This window comes from Tamandua tetradactyla, chromosome 14 (assembly GCF_023851605.1).
Source record: "Tamandua tetradactyla isolate mTamTet1 chromosome 14, mTamTet1.pri, whole genome shotgun sequence".
Classification (NCBI taxonomy): domain Eukaryota; kingdom Metazoa; phylum Chordata; class Mammalia; order Pilosa; family Myrmecophagidae; genus Tamandua; species Tamandua tetradactyla.
Window position 1 is genome coordinate 32,031,342 of NC_135340.1, and position 8,097 is coordinate 32,039,438.

Sequence of the window (8,097 nt, forward strand, 5' to 3'; positions counted from 1 at the left end):
ATGGGGATTGGGACTGGGGAAGAGAGGGAAATTTGGAAAGAAGTGGGAAAGGTGGCAGTGAGGGAGGAGGAAAGCCAGGATTTTGGTAGGGTGGGGTTAATCCTTACTGGCCTGGGATACCTTCAGGGGACAATAGCAAAGGAGGCTGCTGACAGAAGGAAAGGAAAGAGATAAAGCAAGCAAAGTGGCTCCCTGAAAAAATGGATGCTCAAGGAGGAATGAAGCTCCAGGAACCTGAGTCAAAGAATTAAAAAGTAGTTAAATAAATGGAACTTTGCAAAAAATAAAGGGCTACAGTGTTGGAGTAATCATCATCCATCAGGAAGAAATGGTCTCAGAGTAGAACAAACTTTCATTCCATAAATATTTATTAGAATGCCTTCCAAATGCAAGGCCCTGTGCCAGGCACTGGGGTTAAGATTTAAGAGTAATTCAAGCATGAAGATTTCTCAATAAAAATATTAAAAAAAAATATATATATATTTTAAAAAGAGTGAATTCAAGCCAAAAAATGTGAGGAAGGAATTAAAGAAGAATGTAGGTGTTTTAAATGATTTTGAGCTCTAACTAGCTTAGTGGGTTTAAGTATCCAGGCCCATGTAAATCACATCCTCCACCATTAAGTACCTCTGAGAATGAGACTGTTGAAATGTGTTTGGAAGTCTTTGAGCAATTGTGTGAAATAATGAAAGTAGTGGAAAACAGATAGATGTTTGGATTTTCAAAACAATCATAGCTAACTTGTATAGAGTCCTTACTATATGCTCTACTCGGGGTTCTAAGCACTTCACACATATTATCTAATTTAGTCCTGACCACACCTCTAGGAAATAGGTGCTGTTTTTATCCTCGTTTTACAGTTCAGGAAACTGAGTCATAGACAGGTCCGATCGATAGCCTGTTCACGATCACACTGCTAGCATGGGTAGAAACAGGGCTTGACTCAAGCTGCTAGGATCAGAGTCCTTATTCTTAAACACAGTAGATTCTGAAACTTCATAGCAAAGAGCTGAGTCAATACCTGGAATAGATTATAAAACAGATGGTTTGTGAATATACAACAAGGGAAGAGATAACGTACAGGCCATTCACCTGTCTGTTCTGCACATGCATTCTGCTGCCTTTTCCCCTGAAATCTGTATTTCCCAGGCTCCCTCGCCCAGTGACTTTGTTCTGGGTTGAGCCAGCTGGAGGCACTAGTGGGCGGGGAGGAAGAAGGGAGAATCTAGGGTATTCCCCGTTCCCTCTGCTTCTGCTTTGTCCCCAGCAGAAACTGTGCCTTCCTCACTGGCTGGGGAGCCAGGCCTATAGGCTCTGGTAACACCACCTCCTCTCTCAGTTCCTCCAGCTCCCTGCTCTTGGTCATTGTTGGCTGCCCCACCATCTCCTATTTTTTGCTTTTTGGTAATGTCGTCATCTTCATGACTGGGCTGTTATATTTTTTCTCTTGGACTATTTGACATGAGCTGTTTGCTGACCAGACCCTGACTGATATAGGTGATAGTCATCACTGGTGCCCGATATGGGTTCACCAGGAACTAGCCATGTCATTTCAAAATTATTCCCTCTTTTTGGGAGTTTTACTTGGGCGATACCAGACACAGACTACCTGGGTTTAAACCAGTCGGAAGCACTGGGCTGAATGACAGCACAACTAGAGTTTCACTGAAGTGTAGATTCACCATGAACACATCCAAACTGATGCCTACCTGGAGATTCCCGGGCAAGATATAAAAAATTAACTACTTGAATGAAGATGTAGAAGGTGAGTTAATCATATTTCAGGTGACATGAATTGGAATGGAAAGCTAGAAGACAACAAGGAATCTAAAGATTTTGACAACCTAGAACAATGATCTAAAATATCTACAATGACATTAAGAAGATATAAAAATGCAAAATTCTACACTTAAGTTAAAAACTAACTTACAAGAAAGGACAGACGGCTTAACTATTGATTGTGTGAGGAGGAATTAGAGATTTCAGTTGTTTTTAAGTGCCTGGTAATGAACAGCTTGATGGGGGCTGCCTAAGAGCTGACCTACTTGAGAAGCAGCACTGAACTCTGGAGTCAGCCTGCCTGGATTCAAATCCCAGCTCTACCACTCATCAGCTGCATGACACTGAGCAAGTTTTTTGCTTCTGTATACCTGATTTTCTCCATGCGTAAAATGGGGGTGATGATGTTATCGCATTAGTTATCTATTGCTGCCTAACAAATTGCCCTCAGATGTAGTGAATTCCAGTATCAAACAAGCAGAAAACTACAAGTGTTGGAGAGGATATGGAGAAATGGGAACGCTTATTCACTGCTGGTGGGAATGTAAAATGATGCAGCCACCGTGGAGGATGGTTTGGCCGTTCCTCAGAAACTGAAGCATAGAGTTGCCTTACAACCTGGCTGTCATGATACTTGGGATATACCCAGACAATCTGAAAGCAGAGAAGCAACGGACACTTGCATACCAATGTTCATAGTGGCGTTGCCAAAGGATGGAGACAACCCATGTGGCCATTAACAGATGAATGGATAAATAAAATGTGGTATATACATACGATGGCCTACTATTCAGCAGTAAGAAACAATGAGGTTCTGAAGTACATAATAACATGGATGAACCTTGAGGACATTATGCTGAGTGAAATCAGTCACTAGAGAGTGGGGAGCAGTTGTTTAATATGTACATAATTTTTAATTAGGTCCAACTTAATCCTTTGGAAATGGATAGAGGTGACAGTAGCACGGTATTGTGAGTAAAACTAATAGTGCTGAATTGTGAGTGAATGTGGTGGAAAGGGGAAGTTTAGAGTTGTGTATGCCATTAGAAGGAAAGCTGGAGGTTAAAACATGGGAATGTATAACACAGTGAACCTATAGTGCAAAGTGACTGTGATTAACTGTACAAATATAAATAAAGTTCTTTTATAAACTAGAACTGTGCGACATATTAAAAGGAATCAATAATTGAGTGGTATATGTGAAAACTGTACCTGTTGCAAACTATGGACTAAGCTAATAGTAGTATCTTAATATCCTTTCATCAACGGTGACAAATGTACCACATGAATACTAGGGGCCAATAATAGGGGGCAGCAGGATGGTGGCCATGGAAGTCGGAAAAAAAAATAATAATAGGGGGGTTAAGGGGCATGGGATGTTTTGAGTTTCCTTTTTTAGTTTTATTTCATTTTTTTGAGTAATGAAAATATTCTAAAATTGATAGTGGCAATTAATGCGCAATTATGTGATGATACTGTGAACTGTTGATATTTTGGATAGATTATATGGTGTGTGAATATATCTCAATAAAACTGCCTTAAAAAAAGCAAAAAAATATTAGTGGCTTATAACAATGAACATTTATTTCATATCGCAATAAAATTGATATTAGTGGCTTATAACAATGAATATTTATTTTATATCTCAATAAAATTGCATTAAAAACAAAAAAATATTAGTGGCTTATAATAATGAACATTTATTTTCTTACAGTTTCTGTGGGTCAGAATTTAGAAGCAGCTGATCTGGGTGGTTCTGTCCCTCAGTCCCTCATGAGGTTGCATTTATCTGAAGTTTTGACTAGGGCTGGAGGATCCACCCCCAAGTAACTTACTCACCTGCCTGGCAAGTGGGTGCTGGCTGTTGGCAGTTGGCCTTGATTCCTCCTTACATGCACCTCTCCATGCATGGGCTACTTGAGTGTCCTCGTGACATGACTGCTGAGGCCCCGGACATGATGTAACCGAGCCATAGAATGAGTAATCCCTGAGAAAACAAAGTAGAAACGCAATATCATATAAGTCCCAATCTTGGAAATCACATTCCATCCATATCTCTTTGCAGTATCTCTTTAGTACACAGGTCAGCCCTATTCATGGCGGGAGAACACACATGGGCACAAATACGAAGAAGTAAGGATATTGGGGGTCATCTTAGGGGCTGGCTATCATAGGCTGCCCTCTGGTCCCAATGATTCATGCCCCTCCTACATGTAAAATACATTCAATGCTGCCAAGGCTCCAGAAGTCTGATACTATTACCCTATCAGCTTGAAGTCCAGAATCACGACATCTGAAACAGGTCCAGATATAGATGAGGCTCTTCTGGATTAGTTCCTTAAACAGAGCTCCTTTTCATTACTCAAAAAAACAAAAACAAACAAACAAAAAAAAAGAAATAAAACTTAAAAAGAAAACCCATTTGTTTTGTTTTTTAGAGCCTAAGTAAGTAGGAGGAGAGAATAAAGAAAAGAGAAAAAAAAGCCAATAATATAAAAAACATAGAACAGTAGAGAAAATTAACAAAGTTAAAAGCTGATAGTCCCAGTTGATTTTTTTTACTTTAAAAATAAATTTATTATAACTAATGAATATAAAATCTGACAGATGTTTTCAAGCCTTTTTTCAAAAAAATAATAAAACTACCCTGAGCCCCCTGCCCTCAAGAAGTGGCATAAGAACTTGGGGCAGAGAAACAGTGCAAACTAAATGTGGGATATCATTTGATCTCTTGGTCAATTCTAAAAGGTTTGAACTCGTATTCTAAGTAAAGGTCCATTAAAATTAAGAACCCAATAAGCTATTTGACACTTCAATAGTTTAAAAAAAAAAAAGAAAAGAAAACCCAGAACACCCCACACTCCTTAACCCCTTATTATTGACCACTTCCTTCTTGCTGCTAAATAATATTCCATCATATGTATATATCACATTTTATTCATCCATTCTTGACCTGAAGACCTGGAAATAAAGAGAAGTTATCTCCCTCCCCTTCAATCCCTACACACCCAATGTATAATGGTGGCACAAGCGTAGGTTAACTGCTAGAGATATCTCTACTCAAAAAAAAGGGGAAAGTGGGAGGTGCAAAGGAGTCACGAGTGCACAGAAGTTCTAAAATCCAGAAGTGCACGGATGAGTAGTTCCTTGATTGAGGCCTGGACATAATTCCTCAGAGTTCTTGACTCTGCACTCTTGGTTCTGCACTCTTGGTTCTGCCCCCGGAGCCATTTTTCCTTTTCAATGAGAAGTAGCCTGTGTTTACAGCTGGCTACTTATCTGCCTGCTTCTGGCCTGCGGGAAGTTCACAGGCCCAAAGACCTCTTCTCGTTTTGTAGTTTAGCTTTTCCTTTCAGTCTAAGCTGGTGGTGGTTCTATCAATATAATTCTCTCAAAGTGTTTGTGGAACTTCTGTGAGTTTTACTGGGATCCTCAAAAGTCATACCCACAGATCCCATGGAGAGAAACTCTTGTCTACCTTGGGCTGCTGCTGAGTCTGCTGAGGGAGAACATTCTTAAGCCTCTTTGAACCCCTATTTTTTTCTTTTTGCCATATGTATATAACCAAATGTTTTTCTGAGGTACAACCTTAGGTCCTTCTGAGATTGTAACAAAGGATTTTATAGCCAATCTCGGCTCCATCTTTATATCACGTTTTCCTGAGAGTGCTCTGGATTTGAAATGGCCCAAAAGCCATTTTTTTAAAATTTTTAGCATCATTTGCTGTCTGAAGAGGCTGAGAATCTTAAAATCCACTGAATATTTTTGCTAGCTTATTTCTATCCTTTATTATTTTACTGTAAGCAGCAAAAAGAAACCAGGCTCACCTTCAACAGGAGGCTTAGAAATCTTAGCTAGATCTCCTAGTTCATTCGGTACGTTTCCTCTTTTCGTGTTACTGCAGGCGACAGTGTTCCTACACTTGCTGTAGCTACTTAATAAGGCTCCTCCTTCCTCCAGTTTTCAAAAGAACATTTTCTTCACTTCCCTCTAAGCCTTCACAGGCCATCGTGGTTCCACGGTCACTTCTAGGCATTCGAGATTTTTCACTAACATTCTTCCAATTTCTGCCCACTCCCCACTTCCAAAGTCGTCATTCCATTTGTTACAGCAACACCCCACTTATGGGACCCAAATCTATGTTGGACATCTATTGCTGTGTGACAGAGTACCCCAAAACTTAGCTCAAAACATAGAATAAACAATTATTATACCACACAGTTTCTAGGGGTCTGGAATTTTAAAATAACTTGGATGGTCCTGGCTCAGGGTTGAACTCAAGATATTGGGCAGGATGCCAGTCATCTGAAGACTTTTCTGGGGCTCCAGGCTCAGCTTAAAACACTCCAAAGCCTTCCTATTTCAATCAAAGTAAGAGTCAAAGTCTTTACAATAACTTAGAAGGTCCTATGAGATCTTTCCCTGTTTCCTCCCTAATATCCTCTTTTCCTATGCTCTTCCTTGCTCATTCTGTACCTGCCACGCTGCCCTGTTCATATGACTCTCATCTCAGGGTTTAGCATTTGTTGTTCCTTCTACCTGGAATGCACTTGTTCCCGAGAACCATATGGCTTATTCCTCATCTTCATCAGGTTTTCCAGGACCTTCCTCAGCTACGCGATCCAAAATTATATCCCCAACACTTTCTTTCTTTTTTTTTTTTTTTATTAATTAAAAAAAAATTAACTAACACAACATTTAGAAATCATTCCATTCTACATATGCAATCAATAATTCTTAATATCATCACATAGATGTATGATCATCATTTCTTAGTACATTTGCATCGATTTAGAAAAAGAAATAGCAAGACAAAAGAAAAAGAAATAAAATGATAATATAGAGAAAAAAATAAAAAATACAAAAAATATATATAAAAAAACAAAACAAACAAAACAAACAAAAAACTATAGCTCAGATGCAGCTTCATTCAGTGTTTTAACATAATTACATTACAATTAGGTAGTATTGTGCTGTCCATTTTTGAGTTTTTGTATCTAGTCCTGTTGCACAGTCTGTATCCCTTCAGCTCCGCCCCCAACACTTTCTAGCCCTCTTTTTCAATTAAAATTTTTTCTTTAGCATGTATCACTACCTAACATACTATATACTTGACTCGTTTATCAAGTTTTTTGCTTGCTCCTCTCATAAGCATGTAAGTTTCATGAAGGCAGTGGTCTATTTGTTTCCTACAGTATACCCAGTACCAAGAACAACGTCTGGCACACAGTAGAAGCCCAAGACATGCTTTTGCAATAAATGGATGAATGTCAGTCACAGCATCACATTGCTTATGTCATTTAACCCATTCATCTACCCCTTGTATGTTAGTCCCATTTTGCAGATGAGGAAATGGAAACTCTGGGAGGATATAGAACTCATCAAAAGCCACCCAGCTTGTAAGTAGTGAGGGCTAGATTCAAACCCAGACCATCTAACTCCAGAGTCCTTCTCCCTAACTAGTTTGCAGCACTGCCTTCCTAGGTACCGAAAGTTATGTTTTAAAAGAAGCATTGATCAGTTGAAATAATCCAGAGGAGGGTGATAGGAATGGTGAGGCGGTCTCAAGTCATGTCATAGAAAAACTTTTAAACTAGAGAAAAGGCTTGACTTTCATGAGAGATCGAATACATGAAAACTAGAATCAAATGTTTGAAGAGACAACTGCAAAAAAACAAACAATCCAATTTTAAAATGGGGGAAAGCAGTTTGGCGGTTCCTTAGAAAAGTAAAAGTTTCCAGATGACCCGGAAATCCCACTTTTACATATGTACCAAAAGAAATGAAAGCAGGAACTTGGCTGGATACCTGCACACTAGTGTTCACAGTGGCATTATTCATAATTGCCAAAAGATGGCAGCATCCCAAGTGTCTATCAACTGATGAATAGAAAACCAAAACATGGTATATACATACAATGGAATATTACACAGCCCCTAAAAGGAATGATGTCCAGATGCATGCTACAATATGAATGTGACTTGAAGACATTGTGGACTGAAATAAGCCAGACACAAAAGGACAAATATGATATGATCTTACTGATATGAGATAATTAGAATAAGCAACTTCAGGGTCAGAAACTAGAGTACAGGATACCAGGATTGGAGGGGGAAAGGGGAAATGGAGAGTTAATGCACAATGGGTGTAGAATTTCTGTTTGGAGCAATAAGAAAGTTCTGGTAATGAATGGTGCTGAAGGTAGCACAACATTGTGACTATGATTAATCCCACTGACCTGTCTGCTTGGGAATGATTGAGATGGGAGATTTTACATTGCATATGTGATTCTACAGTTAAAAAAAAAAAAAGTCCCTA